Raw genomic sequence first — 25,789 nt, 5'->3', positions numbered from 1 at the left:
AAACTTCAAGTGATCAAGATATATATAAAGATGTTCTTTCCAACTACTCTTCATTCCTTTCCTCTTCTGAGTTTTTAATTCAGGAAGAAATATGTGCAAATCGGAATTTTGAGTTTGCTTGTATAGAAACTCTAGAGAGTCATGATTTATCCATTGAGGTCAAAAACAGTGTACAACAGGTTTGTTGTCTTGAGTTTGATGAACATGTTTAGCAGCCTTCAAATGATCAAGATATAGAATTTTTTCAAAGCCTAGACAATTATTTTTCTGATATACATGAAAAGGCACTTGTAGATATTTGTGTTGATATTGATTTGGCTACCTCAATTGAAGATCTGAAAGAACATAAAAATATTGTCTATGATCTGCATGGTATGGAAGATCACATTGCTGCATTTACATTTAAGAAATATCAACCAAATGAAGAAGAACAATCAATCATTATATTTGAAAGCATCTCCCTTCTTTTTGTTGATCCACAAGAGGTAATGCTTCATGATTTCCAAAACCCCTTGAGCAATCTTTTGCAATCATCGAAGAAGGTGAATGTTGTTTTGTTTTTCAGCATAAGTCTTGGTTTCAGTTTTCATTGCGAGTTGCCTACATGTACATCACTATGTCTGCTTACAGAGGATGTGAGAAGAATTTCAGTGAATGGTCATCTCTTTTTTGGGCTTCATTGGAAATTTCGTATCACTTGAGTGAGTATGTTATGGGTCAGTTAGAATAGATAAGGTGTGATGAATAAGCTCAATATTATGCACATATTTTTCAATGTCAATTTCCAGTAGACTTTGCAATTGACGGTGTACAATTCAACGTTCAATTTAATTTGAGTCAGTTTAAAGATTGTAGTTGCAGTGACTCCATTGCCCAATGAACAAGGCTATCTAGTCTACGATGTTATTGAAACCTCCTAAAGGATCTTCCATCCCCAGCTGGAGCCAATGTTAGTGCCTGTCATTCATGTTAGTCACCTATGATCAAAATTACTCTTTTCACTATTGATTATGGTCTTAGGTCAAATTATAATATTTTCAAATTAAATTGGGCATCTCCCTTGGTTGGAAAAGGGTCTTGAGTCAATGTCTAAATGTATAATGTATATGCTACTCTCATCACAAGCCTAAGGTAATGGTCATCATCAAAAGCATCATCAGAAAATCTCATAGGTCTTTTGAGGTCATCTGTTGCACACAGGGACAGTTTTACTTCAAAATCAGTTTTTCAAGTAATGGACATGAATTTTACAAAAGTGAAAGATATTTTTGTCAATAACAGACCAAAGAAAAAAAACCTCCTTCAATTTATGCACAGGTGTTATGATTTGGGATATATGCATCGAGATTTGAGGCTTATGTCCAAAAAATCAAATTTTGAATTTGTTTCACTGTTTTAGTAATTGTTTTTTGGCGCTCTTTTCTAACAGATGGAAAGGAATTTTTAGAAACCCAAGGAGTGTTTTGTCAAGAATGAGCCAAATATAAAAAAACCTCTTTCAGTTTCTTCATAGGTGTCATGGATTTTAATATTTCACTGGATCTTTACAGCCTAGTTTTACATATTTAAACATTTAATGATTTCTTGTTTTAGTCATGATTTTGCGGCACATATTCCGAGGATATGGAGATGAATCTGCGAAAAATGAGAGAGGTTTCTCTCAAAAACAAGATAATATACAAAAACCTCCTTCATTTTTGTAATATATGTCACGATTCAAGAGATACAAGTTAATATTTGACCCTTATTTTCATAAATTCGGTCCCTAATCCTAGCAGGGAGTGCCAAATTTAATGCAACTGTTTCTATCATTAGGGAGATGATTGAGCTCGACTCCCTTAGTCCAGGGATGATATAATTGTATATATTTCATGAATTTCAAAGTGAAAAAGGTTGGACATCAGAGGAGACAACTATTGTAGCTTGTACTTGGACATTTTTTGGAAATCAAAGGATGCAGTTTGCATCTATTATCTAGGAATCCAGGTGCAGTAAGTTTGTGACGTTGTATTTTATCTATTATAGTTTTATATGAACGTTATTCATCTTTTCTTTCCATTCATCAGTTGTTCAATGGTTTTCCTTAAAGTTTATAAACATAATTCTTTGCATAAAGCTCTATTTTTATGGGAATGTCATTATGTGTTAATTTCCTTCTTGCTGAATGAATTCATGTGCTCATGCTCATTAAAAACTTTTTGCTTCTTCTAAACACTACACTACACTGATAAACCCTAAATCCATCACATAGTTATTTCTAGCTTGCTCCTCCATATCTTTGTTGTTGTAACCCTTTGATCCTTTGACCTAACTACCTAGTTTTTCTCCCTTATCCAGCATCAAAACCCTAAAAACTTTCAAACCGTATCTGAGCCTGGTATACCTAGCTATGATCATAGAGAGAGCCCCTCTGGTTTGGTAGAACTAGATACCGAATTGAAAGCTTGGTTTGTGGTTACCTTCATCGATCTCCTCTCAACCTGGGACATTGTGGAGGATAACATATGGTATGCCAACAAATCTAAAAAAAGGATGGTATGCCAATTCGTTTTGAGAATCCCTACCATTCGTTGAAGCATCATTTTTAAGACTTTGTTCATGGATTCTACCTGGCCATTGACTTGTGGGTAGTGGGGAGTTGAGTTGTCACGTCGTAAGCCCAATTCGGCAATTAATTTGGACATGATGTAATTATGGAAATGTTTTCAATGATCTGCTATTATAGCTTGTGGTACACTTAATCTCGCAATAACGTGATTAAGAAGTAAGAGTGCAATAGTTTTTCTGTAGTTTTCATATGTAGGCATCACCTCAACCCACTTAGTGAAATAATCAACTGCAATGATTATATAACCATGCCCCCCGATCGAGTGAGGTTTACATGTCATAAAGTCAATACCCCATTTGACAATTTTTCCAAAAGCGACAATTGGATGAAATGGAGTAGGTGGAGCACGATCTTTACGGTTATGAATATGGCATGCATAACACTTTTGGAATGCTAATATATTATCTTGAAAAGTAGTAGGCCAAAAGTAACCAAACATAAGATCTTATGGTCGATAGCATATCCAGACATATGTTTGTTGCACGCTCCAATATAACAATCATTTAGAGCTTTCTCTACTTCTACATGTGTAAGACAACACTGAAAATTTGTATTGACATCGCGGCGATAAATAGTATCACCGATTATGATGTTGTGACGAGCTTGGTATCGAATACAACATTGATCGGAATAATTAGTTCTAGGCCGAAAAGTTTAGGTCTGGAGATAAATTATTATATCCCCATACCACAAATTAGAGGAATCAATCAGAAACGATGTTTCAACAGGAATAAGATCATCAATTATTGGTTCTAAATTAGTGTTGTGGGGAAAAATGCCTATGCAGGACGATCCTATCCACCTAAGGTGTGACAGTGCCTTAGCAACAAACAGAGACAGCTATTCTAATATTTCTTCCTTTATGAATTAAGAATGAAGAGAGATGGATGGACTAACTGGTGTCTTCCGTTTGTCCCTCGATCCAGTTTCCCTTCTCTTGGAGAGTTCCCAGCTACTTGCCTTCTCGCTCGCCCAGCTTCAAGAGGTTTCTGCAAGATCACAAGAAGAGAACGCTACACAAGACATGGATTCATATTCATAACTAGTTCAGGATTAGAAATAAACTAAACATACTAATGCAATCATACATCAAAAATACATCAGTATATAGGAGAAACCAAGATAGCTTTATTGATGAATAACAAGGTTCAGGAAGATATACAACCCAGAGGGCTCCAATCCAGCATCCCCTTCCCAGCGAATGGAATTCCTATCTTCACCCCCTTCAAAGCATTAAGCACCCAATGATTCCAATCTCAAACCAACAGCAATTCTTTGCAATAACAAAATTCCAGCCTCTAGATCTCATGGAGGAGAGATCCATATATAGATGTTTGGAGAGAGGATGAGTCAGCTTGAGATCTGACTAGTGTCCTCTCCCTCTGTCAGTTCTTGATTCCACTTGGAGGTTCTTGCTTCCACTTGGAGATTTGGAACCTCTTACTCATCACCAGTCGAATTCCCTGAGGCAAGTGTCATTTTGGAAGCTTCCTGGGTTTTGACACCTTGTGGAATGAACTTGCCACATGTCCACTCTCGCTCAGCGCAGGTAGCCAGTGTTGGCTTTGACATTCAGCGCAAACAGCTAGTGGAGCCACTGAATTGATCCTGAATTGACTTGTTTTTGAGCAGTTTCTGGTGGAGAACTTCTGTGAATTGCTGTGGTTTGTTAGCCTTGTTCCTCTAGGGGTAGGAACAACATGTTTAGGGACTTTGGATCCCTTAGATTATGGACATTTCATGCTCAATGCTGTAAGGCACAAAAATGTCTATAACAGTTGCCCCCTAAAGTATGAGGCCGTTTATCGGTGAAATGTTTTATCAGGGGGATCCGAAGTTCATCCAATGCTGGGAGGAGACCTGTAATAAGATACAATACAATACATTATTTTTCATACTGCTTTCATGATCTAGCTAAGGCGGGCATTCCCATGCTCAGCTTTATAAATTCATTTTTCTGTACATAGAACAGACAATCGTCTGATGGTAGACTGATAATTTTGATGAAATTATCATCCTTTAATTAGGATGATTATCTGCTGCAATGATGTACATGTCAATGTCTTTATCTTTCCTGAATATATATCGCAGCCCGGATGGATGAAACTAGATCCGGGGTCTTCAAACTCGTTCGATCTTCACTCTAAGTACAAGTCGATCCATGTGAGAAATGTTCTGAAGTCGAACATGGAAAGACATCGCTTGATTACCGGTCAATGAGGTAAACCGTTAACAAGCGCGAGAGGAATCACCGATAATGATAATGACCCTCAAGGTACTGCAGTACAATTCACGTGGTGTGAATAAAGGACTTGGCGTCGAACACCACGCAAAATCTTTTGGTCGAAGGTCATTGATGTATACCTGTCGCCGAAAGTGAGAAACTTGCCATTGAGGCATGCAAGCTTCAAAGTACTGAAGGGGTTGTTCCTAGATCAACTTCTTGGATAATGAGCTGATGTCGACAAGAAGCGATCCGTCAAAGGAGGGCTTTAATGAATCCCTCATCAGTGACACGGAACGGAGCTAATGATTTTAATGGAGGTGAAAACGATCTGTGACATATGATTCAGGGTGGCGGTCATGAAAGGATGAAGGATAATGTACGGCAGTGGATGGGACACGGTTGACTTTTCTGAACGACTTCTCTTGAACATGTGGCGACACTGATGCGATGGATCGGTAGCATTACCCCAAATATGGATGGTATGGCGAGACCATGGATGTGACCGGTGAATGAAACAACCCAACCCGATTGTGGTACGGAGGAAAAGTGTCATGTTCAAGAGCGACTTGCTACCATCAAAGTTTTCTTGAGTTTCTCCCAATTTTTCCCCAGTCATTGCTGACCAGTACCTCTTTATTTTTGTCAAGCTTGAGGAGGATAACATATGCTTGTTTTATAACCTGCCCTTCGGGCAAGCCCATCGCTATGTTTTAAGGAGCCTAGCGATAGTGAAACTCGTTCTCGTCTAAAGACAACTTTGTCGCTATTTAATGATTTTAACGAGTCTAACGACAAGGATAACTCGGTCCTTTTCATTTTTAGAGAGTCTGAAAAGGTACATAAAGTTAACTCCAAAAGTTCTTTTTCGTCATCTAATCCCTTAAGTCCGAAAAAGTATAAAACAATACAGAAGGGATGAGTTTTCGATAGTTTTAACGAGCCGAATAAAACAAGCGCTCGATCTTTTTGTGCAATAATCCCTCAGGTCCAAAAAGATTAAAATCTAGAGGAGGGATAACACTTCCTGTCCCTTTAACGAGCTGGAAGGCCAAGGACTCGGCAATCTTTTCATTTTTTACGAGTTAGTTGAAAAGAGCTTAAAGAAGACTCGTCTTTTGAGGAACGAGTGATAAACAGGGTTAGCAGCTGATTCCAGGTACAGGTTGGAATTTTCCAATCACGGCAGTGTCACAAGGATGGCTAGGTGAAATCACTCTTTGCAACTGTTCCTCAAAATGGGTAAACAATCATATGGAGGTGAACGATCGGCCAAATGAAAAGTGGAGGTGACGGTGCAAACACGACCAAGGCTTTAATGGCTGATAAGGTTACATTCACAGTGGTTATTTACCGGGTAGGTTCATTTTTTATTTTAAAATGAGCTTAAACGCTGGTGGAAACACTTGCTCATTGCTTATGTTTATTTTTTAACGAGCATGAAGTCCGCGTTAAAATTGCTCGGATCTTGCGTTTATTTTTTAACGAGCATGAACTGTGTGCTAAAACTGCTCGATATACCAGTCATATGATAAGAGTGTCTCATTGAGATTCTATTTTTTATGGAGCTTCATCTCACGAAGCTTTGCCCCGGATCCTTTTGTTATGCAAGTTCGGAAACGACTAATCCTACGAGTTTAAAGGGTTAGACCTACAGGTTTAAAGGGAGGACCTAAAAATTTAAAAAATAAATAGCCACCCCTTGCTTGCACTCCAAAAGGTTTGCATGCCCCCAGGCATAAAGTACGATTTCAAGGTTACCTCTACTTCCGTCAAAACATTCGTTTCACCGAGAGAGGCCTACCTCTTTCAGGTTACCCAAAGATTGTCTCATTAATCTTTCAAACAAAACACTTCCTCGGCAATGTCTACCGAAATAGACAAAGGTGAGCGACGTAGCCCGCCAAATCACATAACTTTGACAAAAGAATCTTATTCTAGAATAACCCTCTTCCTAGACGGACGGGGTACAGACTAGTCATATTCTCCCGCGGAAACCTACTCTATACCCAAAGTTTCCCTGCCGAAGCAGACCAGGACGCATGCCCCCTAGGTTCCAGTCATATCCTCCCGGATTACTCGAGCTCATCAGGAGGACGGACCGTGGGTTGAGACACTTCTTGCGTGAAGAGACCATTTAGGGATGGTACATGACTATTTGCGATGCGTGATCTGGGAAATGAAAGTTGGTCCACGAGCTTGACCACTCTTCCTTCGTGCGGAAAACACATTACTCTAAAGAGTGAGGAGACGAGGGCCCCCATGCAATATATATAGTCTCGTCCAAGGAGTAGGTTATAATCCAAGGGTACTTGAACGACCATCACGTTCATTTGAACGGTCTTCCCTTTCAATGTTATGGGCACATTGGGGAGGATCCCTAAAGGTCGACTGGTTCCTTTATCAAAGCCTGATAGATTTCTCATTTCAGGCAAAAGCGCTGGCGAACCAAGCGCTTTCCAAGCAATAGAGGAAAGGATACTCACAGATGCCCCCTCGTCAATGATAGTGCCAGCCATTACCATTCTGTATATTTGAACGATAATCCTGAATGGTATGCTTGCCGGCAACCGGGGTCTGCCTAGTTGGTTCCAGTCGAACGAGACAACTAGGTTGCTTGGTGGTGGGACCGAATAGACGACCGGGTATGACTCTGACGAAGTTCCTTCCTGCGACAAAGGAATGGGAAAATTGCCCCCTTGTTCGTCGGAGTCTGTGTTGATGAAGAGAATTTGGACGGTGTCGTCTTTACTCTCCTCTGTGATGGTATCATTCGAAGATAGAGCCTCTGAAGGCAAAACCGGGTCAACTGCCGTCTCAACCTTTAGACTTTCGTCAGGTATGGATCCAGACGGTTCATCTTCAATGATAGGTGCTTTGGCTGACCACTTGAGCGGGCCAGCCGGGTTCTCAACTAGTGAAGGACTTGGCAGGAGTTTTTGATATCCAGGAGGAAGTTGCACTGGTAAAACCGGGCGATCTTCCAAAACTCTTTTAGCCTCGTCTAAGAAGGGACAACGGTGGATGGCGTGGTCGCCTTCACACAGTTTGCAGGGAAATCTAGCTTTCCCTCTTTGTCCTGGGACTTCAATTTCACTAGTCGACGGTAAGCTGTCAACATGGTTATCAGAGGTTGACGCTACCTAATTGTGCAAACGGGGAGACCAGTCCCTTAGTATCCGAGGGATGCAGGGACAATCTCTGTGGAAGTGGTCTCCCTTGCATATGACACATGGCGATTTAGGCCTAGTCAGTGCTGTGTGTGGATTTTTGTTAGACGACACTTGTTTGCCCCCAGTCGCTTTTGGCTCCTTCTTCTTCTTCTCTTTCTTCTTCTTTTCCTTCTTGTCCTTAGGAACTTGGTTTTTTGTTTTACCAGTTCCGTCAAGCGAAGAGGAAGGAGGAGAGGAAGAATTAGATGAAGTAGAAGGCTGGTGGGCAACTCTGGTCTGGTCTAACTGTTGACTCGACTGTTCAGGAATAGTGGTGGTTTGAACGACATTGGTTGAAAAGAGCCAGACTGGCAGGCCAATTGTCAGTCCTGGAAGCGACAATGTGGCCATATGGGGCGCACCAACATCTCCCCAAGAGGAGAAGGGACTAGGATTTCCACCAAGGGGAATTCCTTGGTTGGTGTGCTCCATTTTTCAACCTAAAGATCAACGCAGGAATAAAGGGTGATTGTTCCGTTTAAAATAAATTTTAACGACGCTTTAGACACAACTTGCTTTTTCACTTTTAAAGAGTCGAGAAAAAGCTAAATATGACTCTAGTCTCCTTCGATGTTTTAACGAGCCCGAAGTGACAAATGCTCGGATGGAATTTTTCCGTTATAGAGTCTGAAAAAGGCCAAAAGGAACTGCTCTGGAGTTCTAGGCAGAGGGTGTGCCAAACTTTTCGCAAAACCGCAGAATACTTTTTAGGGTACGGGCGGTCGATCTTCTTGAATGTTGTGTTCAGTGCATTGCGATCAATAGGGCGGCCGACACGGCTTCCTAAGGATAAAGGTTTTATGCCTATAGGGGTCTCCCAATATATACGTGACGGTACGTGGGAGCACAATCCGTACTGGCGCTATCGTCCCTCAGGAGGAATCACCCACCATCCACGAGATCGACAGTCACCAGGCTTTACGACGCCGGAACACGTCTCTAGCCTAGACCTCTATGTTGTGCGTTATGTTGCAAAGCGTTGTAAGTTGATCTTTTTAGAAGTTTTCCTTTCAAGGTTCACCACGAGATGTATGATACAATTCCTAAATGCAGTCTAAAGATGATAAGCAAGCTTTATATCTTTTCAACTTTGAAAATCCTAGCTACTAAGGGAAAAGAAAGACACCATCTTTTCTCAAAGAGCAATCAGCACACTCTAATGCACTTTTCCTAAATCAAACATGCAAACTTATCAAGATGCAAATGCACAATGCAGGTGTTTGTTTTCCGCTTTCTTAGTATTGATGCCTACAAAGAAAGCTTTTTGTACAACTTCGAATTTGCTTTTAAATGACAAATACAAACAAGTTTACTTTTCCGAAATTAGAGAGGGTGGAAGAGATTACAACACTTAACGATTTCCGAAATGAATACTTGTTTCGACACTTAAAAGAGACAAACTCAAACCAAATGCAAAAGCAAATGTATAATCAACTGCAAACAGTGAATGAACTCTCTCCTAAGATCACAATCAACAGATCTGAATCAAGGGCTACAGGATGATTATTTCACTCATGCAAAGGAAAACTGTAAATGACACCACAAACACATAAAAACACTCACAGTCTTTTTGTACAAAAGGAGGCGGAATTTAAGCAGAGAAAAGGAGTTATCAGACTGGTACCTATGCTGGTTACAGGCTGCAAAAATCAGAGATCAAAACAAGGCAAAACAGAGCAGAGAACCCCAGCTGCACAAGGCCAAACTGGTTCAGCGCAACCTCAACACAGGGGTTTTGACATTCAGCGCAGGTAGCCTTCACGGGATCTGCGTTGAAATGAAGAATCCCTTCACAGGGTCTGCGCTGAAGGAGAAACTCTCGTTTCTCACTGGTTCTGGGTCACAGATTTCTATTTAATCTACTGTTTCAGGCCAAATAAAAGCAACAAGCAAGGTGTAATCAAAGGGATGCTTTGAGGGAGTACTAAGATCTATCACAAAGGATCATCAAATCATTTGTGAGTCCATTGTTCAGATCATAGACAAGTCCAGTGATTGGATCAAAGCAGCAACTGTCTACTTTGCATCTGGGAATAGCAGATGCAGTTCGATTGTTGCTGTCGATTCTATGAAACAAACAATGATAGAAACACAAATAAAATGACTAAACAAATGTCCCCAGCGGAGTCGCCAATTTGTTGTGGGGAAAAATGCCTATGCAGGACGATCCTATCCACCTAAGGTGTGATAGTGCCTTAGCAACAAACAGAGACAGCTATTCTAATATTTCTTCCTTTATGAATTAAGAATGAAGAGAGATGGATGGACTAACCGGTGTCTTCCGTTTGTCCCTCGATCCAGTTTCCCTTCTCTTGGAGAGTTCCCAGCTACTTGCCTTCTCGCTCGCCCAACTTCAAGAGGTTTCTGCAAGATCACAAGAAGAGAACGCTACACAAGACATGGATTCATATTCATAACTAGTTCAGGATTAGAAATAAACTAAACATACTAATGCAATCATACATCAAAAATACATCAGTATATAGGAGAAACCAAGATAGCTTTATTGATGAATAACAAGGTTCAGGAAGAGATACAACCCAGAGGGCTCCAATCCAGCATCCCCTTCCCAGTGAATGGAATTCCTATCTTCACCCCCTTCAAAGCATTAAGCACCCAATGATTCCAATCTCAAACCAACAGCAATTCTTTGCAATAACAAAATTCCAGCCTCTAGATCTCATGGAGGAGAGATCCATATATAGATGTTTGGAGAGAGGATGAGTCAGCTTGAGATCTGACTAGTGTCCTCTCCCTCTGTCAGTTCTTGATTCCACTTGGAGGTTCTTGCTTCCACTTGGAGATTTGGAACCTCTTACTCATCACCAGTCGAATTCCCTGAGGCAAGTGTCATTTTGGAAGCTTCCTGGGTTTTGACACCTTGTGGAATGAACTTGCCACATGTCCACTCTCGCTCAGCGCAGGTAGCCAGTGTTGGCTTTGACATTCAGCGCAGGTAGCCAGTGTTGGCTTTGAGATTCAGCGCAAACAACTAGTGGAGCCACTGAATTGATCCTAAATTGACTTGTTTTTGAGCAGTTTCTGGTGGAGAACTTCTGTGAATTGCTGTGGTTTGTTAGCCTTGTTCCTCTAGGGGTAGGAACAACATGTTTAGGGACTTTGGATCCCTTAGATTATGGACATTTCATGCTCAATGTTGTAAGGCACAAAAATGTCTATAACAATTAGGAGAGGGAAGGTCGCATATCAATTTTACAAAGACTAAATATTTCTTAGATTTGGATTTAATGAACCCTAAATAGAACTCTTGGAGGATGACAATCCACTTTGAGTACTTGCGCCCAAGTAATTGATTTGACAATATGTAAGTCATGGAGTTACAATCAGAAATAGAAGTAGTCTTGGGAAGCAGTATATAGTGGCGAAATCATTGGAAAACTTGCACAACTGCCAAAACACACTTTTCAACATGAGAATACTTTATCTCAGTATTCGCCAGGCTATAACTCAAGTAATAAATGGGGCTGTAACAACCCTAGTGAAAATTCCATGTAATAAAAGTTAACAAAGGAAAAATAATAACAAAGGTTATTGGGACACTTATTCCAAATTGAATGTTGGGCAACACATCCTAGTGTGGGTGTTCATTTCGTTTATTAATGGCTAAGGAAACTGGCAAAGGCTATGGCAATGGAAAAATGGCATTTTTGGCACATTTATTTATGAAAATAATGGAAATTAGGAGAAAAAGGAGGTGAAAGTTCACGGGTTGCATGTGAGGAGGAAATTGAAGGAAAAGAATGGAAAATGAAGAAAATGAAGGCCTATTTGATAAAAAGTCTTATGAGGAACAGTTTGTAACCTTTCGTTAGTTAAATTTGGGAGCTCTCTCATTATTCTCTCTCTCTCTCTCACTCTTGGACACTTAGAGTTTTCTTGGAGCACTCCTGGAGGGTGTGGCATACTTGTAGTTTTGGAGCAAGAAGGAAAAGGAAGAGCAGGAAAGTGCAAGAGGACATCAGGATTAACAAGTACAGTGGGTTTTTCTTGTAGGTATCGAGTTGCATGTATGTTTTCCTCACTAGTTTTGGCATGCATGACATATGCATGTTGTTTGTTGGTCATGATCTGTCACTGGCATGGAGGATTTCCTGGATTGACAGTGAATTTGCCTAACCTTTCCATTTCCTAGATAGCCATGGAGATTGTGGGTTTATTTCCTTGTTTTTCTGGTTGGTTCTCATGTTTCCTTAACTTGGGTTGAGTTACTAGTTCCTGGAAGCCCTGGTTGGAAAAACGCTTTGGAAGCCCTCTAACAACTTGGGTTGAGTTACTAGTCCCGGAAGCCTTGGTTGGACAAACGCTCTGGAAGCCTTAGGTGGGTTGAGTTACTAGTCGTGGAAGCCCTGGTTGGACAAGCGCTCTGGAAGCCCTGTATAATTTGTGGGTTGAATTACTAGTCCTGGAAGCCTTGGTTGGAACAAATGCTCTAGCACCCTGGAAGGCTTGGGTAGAGACCAATCTGATGATTGTTTGTGATGTCCAACCGTGTGGTGGAATCATTGTTGATGGGTTGAGGTGGTTGGCCTCTAGAAGCCCTAGATGGTTTTGGATTGATGTGTTTTATGAGATCCCACATTCATGCTGGGAATATGGCATGGGTGTGACTGGCTGAAGAGAGTTTTGGCTCAGCCATGTCTACGGTCAGGTGGTTCATGGAAGTCCCACAATTGGTTGGCCTTTGCATCATTAATAAGAGTTTATTTATCCTTGTTATTTTTTGTGTATTTTACTGGTTTATATGTGGATTAGATGGCTATTGTTTCCTTGATATTTTTGTCCCTATTATGTTGGTTATGAATATGTATTATGATAGTGGATAAGTATGACTCTGATCATGCTTTCACTTGTAAATGGATGAACAATGTATCTATGACCTAATGGATGAAATGGCAGCTAATGTGTTGAGGCATCAATGCTTCTTAGCGATTCTCAGATGAGTATGAGACCCCTATGCTTAGATTTGTTATTTACACCTATAGATTACATATTCGTGATATGTTTGAGGAAATGCCTATCATGGCTAGTAGGGGTCCAGTCAAGGACTTGTTCAAGTGTTTGTGATTGCATCATTGTTATTTTTTTGTTCTGAAAGTGTTATTCAATTCTAGGTAGTGACCTAGGCTCTTGGTCTGAAAAGTGGCTCAAGTCCCAGCAACACTGGCACAACACAAAGAAAAATAGTCCCTGGACATTGGCATGCCTTGTCACGAGAGCGTCCAGAGCCTCCTGGACATTGTCATGCCCATATCATGGGAGCGTCGGGGGGTTAAGTGGTCTAAAATTTCAGTGGGACCCAAAGGCTGGTTAGCAAAAAGGTTGGGATGGTTCCTAGAGGTACTATTGCTGATGTTGAAGGTATGTATGGTGTGTGTATGTCGGTTCCACTTCCTTAATGTTTCTTAGGAGGCAGAATCATATCATAGTAACTTCTCGTCACATGTTTACCCCAGTTGGTTGGTTACTTGGGTAGATGTTAGAGGAGGGTGTTACAGAGTGGTATCAGAGCATGGTTCACTCCTCAAATTGGATGGGTTGTGTGTTTTTCATGCATTCATGTCAGTTGCATATGTGTTTGATGTGTTGTAGGACCATGTGCTTGTTGCATTTGTATGGTATGGGTCATGGTTGTAGTGATGTCGCCATTGGAAGTTAATGGTGTTGTTGTGGAGTATGTCATCATGAGTGTATGGTTGAGTATGCATTGCTTATGCATGTTAATGTTCACATGTGGTCAAGTGCATAGAGATGTGGTGGTTGTTGTCATGCATGAGGCCATGGTATGTGTAGTAGACATGGTCATGCATTGATGACTGGACTCTATCTAGAATAATGGTTATATGGGTATATGCTTATGTGTTATTTTTCTATATGTTGTCATGAGTATGTTATACATATATCACGCTGATTTTTTGATCTTGCAGACGAGGTATCCTCCCAGAACTATACTAAGGTACGTTGGTTTATTGTGATTTGGTTTAGCTGACATGATATACCTTGCAGGAAGAATATCAAAATGTATAGCAAGATGGTATACTACAAAGACTCTCCCTATGGATCAGGTGAGAAGCATGGTGTTGGGAATTCTTCTAATTTGGCATATACACTGAGAAGCTTAAAGGAAGAAATAAGGAGTTGTAAGGCAAATAATGACCGAATCATACAAGCATAGGAGAAACTAGCAGAGGTAAATGCAGCGATACTTCAAAAGTTTGTCAGAATTGCAGCGATAGGGACCACTTCAGATCAGACATGAGCGGGAGGAAAAAACTAATGGGGCATATGGTAGTAGGTCGCATTTTGGTCATAGTTCATATAGAAAGGACACGGTTAGAGATGGCAGATTGTTGGATACTGCAGATATGAGAGGTGATAGACATAGGTACTATTCTAGTTCTAGTTGTGATAGGCATGATGATCGACATCATTATCATCCTTACAAGAGGAGTCGTAGGGGGTATTTTTCAAATGAGTTTAAGAAATAAAATCCACCTACATTTTATGGAGAGATGATAAAATCACAGGATGCAGAGGCATGGTTGCTTGGCATAAGGAAGTTCTTTAGGTTGTATGATTACTTAGACAACATGAAATCCAGAATAGCTACATTCAGTCTTAGAGGTAAGGTAGACATTTAGTGGGAAGATGTGAAGAATGTCAAAGGTATACATGAGGAGAACTTGACTTGGAATGAGTTTGAGTGGCTATTCAAGAAAAAGTACCTATCAACGAGATACTTTGATGACAGGGCAAAAGAATTCTATGAGCTAAATATTGGATCTATGACAGATGAGGAGTACACTAGCAAGTTCTTGGAGCTACTAAGGTATGTGCCTTACCTTAAGGAGGAGAAGCCCAAGATTCAGAGATTCACTGGGGGGTTACCAATTGCATTCAGAGACAAGATTGAATTTAATGAGCCTAGATCATTGGAGGAGGCCATCCGAAAGCTAAAGCACTGCTATGAGAAATCAAAGAGCAGATCTAAGACTAAGCCAAACTGGACAGGTAATGAAAAGAACAAAGGAAAATGGGAAAAGAAGCGAGTAAAACCTCAAGATTTATGTAATAAAGAGAATGTAGTGCCATTTAAGAAGTTTAATGCATCTGACAGAGGATAGGGACATCAATTGGAGGAGCGGAACAAGGATAATCCTATAGAGTGTTGGACTTGTGGTAAAGATCATCGCAACAAACATTGTCCACAAAATCAGGGTGGTAGCCCTCAGATATATAGTGCAGGTGAGGCGTAGACTGTTGGGGATGTTGGTTAGAGCGTTCCTCGAATTTATGCAGCATTGGATAAAAAACAAGCACACCATCAGGCATCTATCATTGAGATGGACGATAAGCTTTGTGATCAAGTTATTTCTATTTTGATTGACCCTGGATCTAATTATAGCTATGTTAGTCCTCACTTGGTGGATAAGTGTGGTTTGAATAAGGAATTGCATGTAGAATCTTGGTTAGTGCAGTTGGCTACAGGTACAAAGACACGAGTTCATCATCGACTAAGATTTTGTGCATTTGATTTTAATGGTATACCTACCGCAACACATTTGAATGTATTACCGTTGGGATCATATAGTATGTTGTTGGGCATGGATGGTTGTACATTCATAGAACCAAGGTGGATTGTTATGACAAATCCATAGAGTGCTTGGATGACAATGAGGAACCAAGAGTCTTATAGGGAAAGAAGAAAGCCACATCCGTTAGGATGGTGACAACTATGTAGGCAAAGCGTAATCACAGGAAAGGGTGTGTATTATTCACAGTGCACATTTTTAGTGACAAAGGTAAGGAGGTTGAGGATACAAATGTTTTGAGAAGGTACCCAGTTCTATAGCAGTTCCAAGATGTATTTCCTGAGGATATTTCAGAGTTACCACCTCACAGGGAGGTAGACTTTTCTATTGAGTTGGTGCCAGGGGCAACTCTGGCATCAAAGGCACCTTACAGGATGAGTACACCTAAGTTGGTAGAATTGAAGTTGTAGTTGAAGGAAATGTTGGATAAGGGATACATTAGGCCAAGTGTATCACCATGGGGTGCATAGTTATTGTTTGTGAAGAAGAAGGATGATGCTCTCAAATTATGCATTGACTATAGGCAGTTAAACAAGGTGACCATCAAGAACATTTATCCATTATCGTGGATTGATGACTTGTTTGATCAGTTCAAGGGAGCAACAATGTTCTCGAAGATTGATCTGAGATCTGGATACCATTAGGTACACATCAAAGAGGAGGACATTTACAACGCAACTTTCCAGACTAGGTATGTACATTATGAATTTGTTGTAGTTCCATTCAATTTATTAATGCTCTAGCTACATTTATGTGTTTGATGAATAGTGTGTTGCGTCTGTATTTGGATAAGTGTATTATTGTGTTCATTGATGACATATTGGTATATTCTAAAATGAGGAAGAAAATGTCGAGCATTTAGCAACAGTGTTGAGGTTGTTGAGAGAGCATCAGTAGTATGCTAAGCTCAACAAGTGCAGTTTCTTCAAGACTGAGGTACATTACTTGGGACATGTTGTCTCTAAGGAGAGCATTGTAGTAGATCCAGAAAAGATAAGGGCCATCATGGAGTGGGTAGCTCCTAGAAATGTAGATGAGGTGAGATCCTTCATGGGGTTGGCAGGTTATTACCGGAGGTTCATCAAGAACTTCTCACAAATTTCTTATCCTATCACATCATTGCAGAGAAAAGGTAAGAAGTTTGAATGGATAGAGGAGTGTGAGGCTAGTTTTTAGCAGCTCAAGAAGTAGTTGACACATGCACCAGTGTTAAAGATTGTAGTTTCAAACAAAGAGTTTGTAGTATGCACAGATGCTTGCAAGAAAGGAATTGATGGAGTCCTTATGCATGATGGACATGTGGTATGATATGAGTCATGAAAACTAAATGAGCACGAGCAAAACTACCCCACACATGAACTTGAGTTGGCAGTGATCATACATGCATTGAAGATGTCGAGGCATTATCTTCTAGGCAGGAGGTTAGTGTATCATTGTGGGTTGCAAAATCTATTTGACCAACTAAACATGAATGGTAGGCGATCTCGGTGGTTAGCCATGATTAGTGAGTTCAATTTTGTGATTAGGTATATTAAAGGTAAAGAGAACAAGGTGGAAGATGCCCTTAGCAAGCGGATACATGTAAATCACTTTGCAGTTATGAGCTCCTATGGGACAGACTTACATGATACGATCTTGTAGGCAAGTTAGCAAGATGTCAGGTATATGGAGATTGTGCACAGGTTGCAACAGAGTACAAGTACAGGTACATGTATAGGTAGTAGTATAGCTATAGGTAGAGGTGGTGGTACAGGTGCAAGTGCACAGGAAGTAGACTATTTCCTTACAGCATATGGATTAGTTAGATTCAAAGACAAGATATTTGTGCCAGAGAGTAGTGAGCCCAAGAAGGTGATCTTGAGGGAGTTTCATGCGAAACAATATTCAAGTCACCCAAGATATCAAGACATTGACCGCAGTGAAGATATTTTATTATTGGTTGAATCTGAAGAAGGATGTAGAAGAGTTTGTGGCTAGGTGTTTTGATTGTTAGAGGGTGAAGGAAGAGTGTAAACATCCAAGTGGACAGCTACAGTCGATCGCAATTCCATAATGGAAATGGGAGGTCATTTCCGTGGACTTCATCACAGGTTTTTTGAGGGCAGTGAAACAACATGATTCCATCATGGTTTTTGTGGGCAGGTTGACAAAGGTTGCGCACTTCATTCCTGTGAAGTCTACATTCTCAGCTAGCGATGTAGCACAAGTATTCATCAGAGATGTGAAAGAACATTGTGTCAGACAGGGATGAAAATTTCACTTCCAAGTTTTTGAAGGAGATGTTTGCAAGTTTGGGAACAAAGTTTGCCTTCAGTACAACTTATCATCCGCAGATTGATGGACAGACATAGATGGTCAACAGGATATTGGAGGACATGTTGAGGATGAATGTGATGCATCAGCAATGAAAGTGGGAAGAGTATCTTCCACTCGTAGAGTTTTCTTACAACAATGGGTATCAAGAATATTTGAATATGAGTATGTTTGAGGCATTCCATGGGTGGAGTTGGAATACTCCCATCAGTTGGAGTGGTTCATTGAACAGGGTGTTTGATTGGACCAGACTTATTAGTGAACATGAAATAGGAAATGCAGGTAAGAAATAAGAATCGGAAAGCAGCACAGGATAGGCAGAAGAGCTATGCAGATTAGAACATTTTTTTCAAAGATTTCCAGGTTGGGGAATAGGTGTACTTGCGCATTAAACCAAAGAAGATCTCCTTATGGATTGGATCATGTGTCAAGATGGCACCACAGTTTTGTGGATCTTTCAGTATTATTGAGAGGGTTGGGCTAGTAGCCTATCAACTTGCATTACCTTCAACAGTGAAATTCCATGATGTTTTACATACATTAAATATTTTAATCATGTGATTGATTGGTCTGTATTGTAGGCGGAACCAAATGGAGGATTCTATTCGGAGCCTTAGTATATATTGCAAAAAAATGTGTTCATTCTTCATAACCAAGCAATCAAGCTAGTTAAGGTGCAATGGAAGCACTTTGGGCTCGATGAAGCTACATGGTAGATGGTGGACCCAATGCGGGCTACGTATCCTTCATTGTTTTCCGGTACAGGCAAAGCAATTTTGGTATGGTGTTTTGACATATGTCTTGGTATATGTTTTGATACATTATTTGGTACATGTTTTGTTGATGATTGGTATATCTACTTATGTATATGGATGTAAATGCTGCCATGAGTTGTACTATAAAGCTCCAATAAATGGTATGGATGTCATGTCATTATGATGCTATGTTTGTTATATTTTCATGTTGGTTTCCTTCTCAACAGGTTGAACATTTTAAATATTGCAACAAGCTAACTTATAAAGCTCCATCAATAGCATGTTTTTCTTATAGCACTCTTGTGGTTATAGGTGTTGTTGAACATCGAGGACGGTGTTCCCCTAGGGGGGGTTGTAATAGCCTTGGTGAAAATTCCATGTAATAAAAGTTAATAAAGGCAAAATAATAACCACGGTTGATGGGACACTCATTCCAAGCTGAATGTTGGACTAAACATCCTAGTGTGGGTGTTCATTTGGATTATTAATAGCTAATGATGTTGAAAAGTGTGCAAAAAGAAATGCTTGTTGAGAATGCAACAAGATGATGGAGCTTAGTGAAAAGAGTCGCCTTCACTAAGTGGGCCCGCAGGCAAATTATGGCGCAAGTTCTATTTTTTGATCCGAGCAGGGATGATCACAGTATGGGTGATCACAGTATGAGTGATCACAGTATGGGTGATCACAGTATGAGTGATCACAATCAAAATCTATTTTTAGACTGGCTATCAAAAATAGAAAAGTCAAATATTATTGTCTCATAATAATATTTGGACTATGAACTTGATCTTATTCTCTTGGAGCACTTCAGGATGAGCTACGGATGTGGTACATGCAGATCCCAGAAAGAAATACGTGGTTACCTATGGGATGACTAATATTTGCATGAAGGACTTCAGTTAGAACTCAAGTGAGTTGGGTTTAGTGGACTGGAGGTGCAGTTGATGGAGTTGTGTTCAGTTTAACTTTGTTAAACTAGTTGTATTTAGTCTAACTGATCAATAGACTAGAGATGAGTTGGGTGAATTAGTTATTAATTAATTCACAAGTTATTAAATCATAATGCAACTATAGAATACATCAGTTAACTCAGTTGCATGTTAGTGCATGTTCAGTTCAGTAGGGACAGGTGTTAGAGGATCAGATTGCTATCAGTTGTGACTATAGTTGTGCATGATGATTTGCACAATCAGAGGGATTGAGTATGCCAATGAATTGGCCAATATCAAGAATTGTAGCCTGTGCTCACGTCAAACACAGTGTGAGTGATTATTTGCAGGTCAAATACGAGTTTGGTAAACCATTCTCATCAGTTCTTGAGCAGGTATTGAGCTGTGGAGGCAGGCAAGCAGTGGAATAGATTTGGAGATCAGATCTGAGCTGTATTGTGTGTAACAGGTGGAGCTGGTACTGGATTGATTGTGATAAGCATTTTACTATGTATTGTTACGTGATTCAATCAATATAATAGACAGATAGTTGGGGTTTTTAGCGAGATGCTTTCCCCAGGAAAATACTGTGTTGATATGTGTGATTGATGCTTCTATGTAGGCCTGTGAATGTTTCTGCTTCTGTAAATTGATGATCAACGTAAAGGAGATTATGTATTATACATGTTCCGCTTATAAGTGTATAATCAGGATAATCTCTGTGAATATGTGTCATATTATTCAAAATTTCTACAAATGAAATTGGCAAAGGCTATGGAAAAGGAAAAATGGCATTTTTCGCTCATTTATTTATGAAAATAATGGAAATTAGGAGAAAAGGGAGGTGAAAGGTCATAGGCTGCATGTGAGGAGGAAATTGAAGGAGAATACTGGAAAATGAAGAAAATGGAGGCCTAATTGATAAAAAGGCTTATGAGGATTAGTTTGTAACCCTTTTTCAGTTATGTTTTGGAGCTGTCTCATTATTCCCTCTCTCTCTCACTCTTGGACACACAGAGTTTTCTTGGAGCACTCTTGGAGGGTGTGGCATAATTGGAGTTTTGATGAAAGAAGGCAAAGGAAGAGAAGGAAAGCACAAGAGGACATCGGGATCAACAGCTAAAACGAGTTTTTCTTGCAGGTACCGAGTTGCATGTTTGCTTTCCTCACTAGTTTTGGCATGCATGGCATATGCATGTGGTTTATTGGTCATGATTTGTCACTGGTATCGAGCAGTGCCTGGATTGACAGTTGATTTTCCTAGCCTTTACATTTCCTAGATAGCCATGGAGATTGTAGGTTTATTTCCTTGTTTTTCTGGTTGGTTCTCATGTTTCCTTAGCTTGGGTTGGGTTACTAGTTCCTAGAAGCCTTGGTTGGATAAACGCTCTGGAAGCCCTGTAATAGCTTGGGTTGAGTTACTAGTCCTGGAAGCCTTGGTTGAAAAATGCTCTGGAAGCCCCATGTGGGTTGAGTTACTAGTCCTGGAATCCCTGGTTGGACAAACGCTCTAGAAGCCCTGTATAAGTTATAGGTTGAGTCACTAGCCCTGGAAGCCTTGGTTGGAACAAACGCTCTAGAGCCTTAGAAGGTTTGGTTAGAGACTGTTAGAGTCGGTCTAGTAGCCCTCCATCAGCGATCAAAGCTCTTTGCATTTGCATAAATAGGTGTCTCATCAGTGTCATTCTTTGCATTTCGTTAGGCATGCCATAACCATGATGGAGGGGCTGGTGTCTTTGTCCCCCTCTTGGCACTCCTGGATCAAGTTGTTTCAGTCATTAAACTGTTCAAGGTGACTTTTCTTTGTCTTTAGGTCAAAATTTTTAGGTCTAGGGTTGAGGTCAAATTTTTCTTCAAGGTCATGTCTCTGAAGGTCAATAAGTGCCCAGCAAGCCAGAGGGATGATTTTCAAAGTGTTTCTTCGAAAAATTTCATCTTGTACAGTTAATTTTCACCTTGGATTTAAAAACCCTGTTTTTAAAGCCAAGGTCATTTCTCAAAATTTGCCAAGGTCATTTCTCAAAATTTTGTAAAAATTGTAAAAATTCAAAATGATTCAAAGGACAGCATGTAACCCTGGCTCCCTTGTCAAGATCCCTTAGATGCTATCCCTGCAAGAATTATCAAAGAAAAGCATCAAATCAATCAATTTCAGGACAAAAGGAAACAAAAAAAGTCAAGTTTATAAAGTGTCATGAAAAAACATTATAAAGTGGGTTATGACATGAAATTAATTCAAACAAGGCTATAAAAGCCCTAATCTCCCTCCATCAAGCCTCATTGTGCATTCAAGTGATAGAGCAATTGTTTCCAAGAGAGTTTGAGCGAATTGTGTGAGTTGGGAAGGCGCGCGACCCGTTGAACCAGGCGCGCGACCCGTTGGAGGCGCGCGACCCGTCAGGCGCCCTGTGCCAGTGTTAAGTTATAACGCGCGCGACCCGTTGAAGGCGCGCGACCCGTTGGGTGAGGCGCGCGACCCATCAGCACTCTCTCTGCCAAAACCGCCAGCAAACTTGCCAAGGAACCACAAATTGCCAAATTTTGCAAGGTAGGCCCTCCATCATAAAAAATTATTGCTTGCTACAGTTCAAGAAGGTCATGATTGTAGTTGTAAAAGTCTCCATTTGCAAGTGAAAGTCACCATTGTGCTTTTGGTTTGAAGTTGTCAAATTGTTAGGGTTTTATATGTTGTTTTGAGGTATCCCATTGTTCTCATTTTCTTTTTTTCCCATCTCCCATTTCATATTCCTTATCATTTTATATAAATTTCCCTTCCAAATATGTGAAGAGCCTTAAACCCTACCCCTCTTCCCAAGAAATCAAAAAATTACACCCTAACCCTACCTCTCATAATATCCTTGTAAATCAAATTGTATAATGATGTATATGCAATAATTCTTCCCCTAAACTTCCTGTTTTATTATTATTCCCGTTTTCCCTTTAAAGTATCCCTCCCCTAACATTTCCCTCGTGCTACTTGTCCCCTTAAAACAACATTTTAATCAGCAGTTTTCAAAGCAGAAACAACAATACATTTCAGCCACTTTGCTCCTAAAACAATGTCAGAAACTGAAACCAATTATGAGCAAAGTGATGACCATGAGTCAGCTTCAGAGATTGAGGTACAGATGAGACCTCACAAGGGTGGAAAGAGCGGTCATCATAGGAGAGAGGAGCCCACCTCTTTGACCGATTTGCAGGCTTGTCCAATTGCAGTCTCATGTTTCCGTTATATGTCTTGTTATGAGTTTTGCGAGAGGATCTCTCAGATTCAGCATCACAGGGAGTTGGCTCGCTTGTTTGTTCTGCATTTGCATGATGGGCATGTGAACCTTGCAGGGATGGATTTTACATTGACACCTGAGATGATTGCTCAAGCAACAGGGATACCAAATGTTGGAGAAGTGTGGAACAAGCGCAAAATATTGGACAGTGTTCAGTTTGAGCCTTACATCAAACCTGCATTTATGAGACAAGTGACGGGTGTATTTCCTTTCAGATTTTTGAGGAATGAGTATGCTCCTTTGATGAGGCTTATCATGCGCTATTTCACCTGTGAGGGCAGATTTTCACTTGTGTATTCATACCATATTCTCTTATTGATGCATTTCACACGAGTACGGATGATGAACATCCCTGTTTTCTTGTGCCGGAACATTGAGAGGATGGTGCCCTTGATGCAGAGGAAGAGCTCAGCACAACAGTATAGGAGCCTCTATCATTATGGTTTGATTCAGCTTGTGGTCATACATCAGTTGGCTCAGCATTGCATCCCATGGGAGGAGTTTATCTCTCGTGAGCTTTTCACAGCACCACCACCACCACATCCTAAGGTTGTTCACGAGGAGGGAGGACCATCACAGCAGCATGACACCCCCGTGACTAGATATGTCAGCTCTTATCCATTGGTCACTTATCAGAGAGGCCAAAGGGCCTTATTTGCAGCAGCTCGACGATTATTATCTCCACATCAGGTGGAAGGGGCCTCGCCTTCTTCAGCAGCACAGGCAGCACAGAGGGGAAAGCAGCTCATGATCGAGGATGGAATGACCGGTGATCCCGACATTGATATCATTGATCTTGATACCCGCTCTCCTACCACGGAGCTTCATGAGGTCATTCAGCAAAAGGAGGCCGAGAATCGCTTGTTGCAGCAGAAGTTAGAGATGGCACAGTGGACGATCACCTATTTAGAGCAGTGCAACAAGCAGTTGGAGGATGAGCAAACTCTTGATGAGTTGTGGAGGATTCGTAGTGACCGCAACTTGAATCGAAGAAGACCCAGTGATTTAGTACCCGTTGAGCGAGAGTCTATGCTTATCCGGCTCAATGCTCATTTGGAGGGGCTGTTGGCCAAGGCCAAACGAGATAAGAAATTGCTTAGAAACATGAAGAATCATTATTGGGCACGGATGCACGTGTGCAAGGCGAAGATGAAAGTGCTCCAAAGGCGGTTGGCCAAAGCACAAAAACGAAGAAAAAGGTCTGACCCCCTCCACATCTTGGCCGAGGCTTCCTTGAAGGAGCATGGCACTAAATAGCTCAGCCCCAGCACAAATTCCAAGAAATTTTGAGCATTTTGGGTCATTTTTGGTTTTTTCAGGCAAAAAACAGGCTTTGTCCCTCAACGGGTCTCACCCCGTGCGCGACCTTTTCGTTGGGAAACTCCTTTTTGGGAAAACTCAGCATTTTTGGATTTTTCATGCAAAGATACACTTGCTCAGCCATTGCCAAGAAATTTCATCAAGTTTTGGGCCTCCAGAAAGTCAAAAAACAAGCAAAAAATGACTTTCTGCCACATTTTTGACACACAGAAAGCAGTCTTGGGAGATTGCAATTTTGGAGGGGTAAATGACCACCGAATTCCAAAATTCCACTTGGGTTGGAAAGTCGACATCCAGACCTTTCCAACAAGCCTACTCTTGCCCCATTTGGACACCTGGAAGTGTCCCAAAAGTGCTCTCAAAGGCGCGCGACCCGTTCAGGAATGGCGCGCGACCCATCAGGCAAATTGCTCAGGATTTCAGCCTACAGCTCAGCAAAACGCAGTTTTGACTATGTTTGACTTTTTGGAGTTGATTTTTATCCTCCTTGTTGTAAATGATGTAATTTTATGACACTTTTACACTTATGTATCTCTTCTAGAAGATTCATTCATGAGATAGGTGAAAATTAAATGAATGAATTGGTTTCCTAGTTTATAGAGGCAAGTTGTTTTGACTGCCTAGTTTTTAGTACTCAGTTTAGAATTGGTTGAAACAGATCCTAGAAGGATGAACTCGACCCCTAGAGGCAAGGGAAGAGGTTGGCTTGCCTATATTATGTATTTTCTCAATCATTTTCAGGGGTTGGAAGGTTGGACTCTTGAGGGAAAAGCTCTTATTGTATTACTTACTGTATCTCTGCAATTTTTGGAAAAGGAAGACCAGGGTTTTGCAGTCCTTTTTGGGATTCTTGTGGTCACATGTATTGATGGTGTGTTTCTCTTTGTACTTGTAAGTGTGTTATGTGAATCATTTCCTTACTTTTCCTTCTACAAATTAGGCAAATGAAGTGTTAAAGTAGAATTCATGACTGTCATGCTCTGCTTTTAAGTTTGCTTAATATCAATGTTTTCAACTGTTTAAGGGGAATTCAAGGTTATTGCTTGCTCTCTTTAACTCCTCACTGGTCATTCCCATCCATCCACCTCTATTAAAGGCATCAATATTGTTTCCTACCTCGCCCCAAAGAACCCCCTGCGAAAACTGTGTCCAATCCCCGCACCTAAAATTGCCATTTCCCCAATTTTCCACAAAAAACCTTAAAAATCCCAAATCAACCCTTTTGATCAGTTTACTAGCCTAAAATCAGTGTTTTCCTATTGGTCATCTCACCCATTGAAGATCTTTACTGAGATAAACCGGAGAGAGCCCTCTCCTGCCCCGTAGGGCTAGCTACGAGGCTAAGTGGTTTGATGTTGCCTTGAAGTTTACCTTTCTCAGCCTGAGGTGAAATTTCAAGCGCTAACAGAGACCAATTTGATGATGGTTTGTGATGTCCAACCATGAGGTGGAATCACTATTGATGGGTTAAGGTGGTTGGCCTCTGTAAGCCCTGGATGGTTTTGGATTGATGTGTTTTATGAGATCCCACATT

This window comes from Pinus tabuliformis, chromosome Q (genome assembly GCF_031772625.1).
Source record: "Pinus tabuliformis cultivar Carrire ecotype Pingquan chromosome Q, CPIR1, whole genome shotgun sequence".
Taxonomy (NCBI): Eukaryota; Viridiplantae; Streptophyta; class Pinopsida; order Pinales; family Pinaceae; genus Pinus; species Pinus tabuliformis.
The sequence above is the reverse complement of the archived record's forward strand: the minus strand, read 5'-3'. Positions refer to the sequence as shown.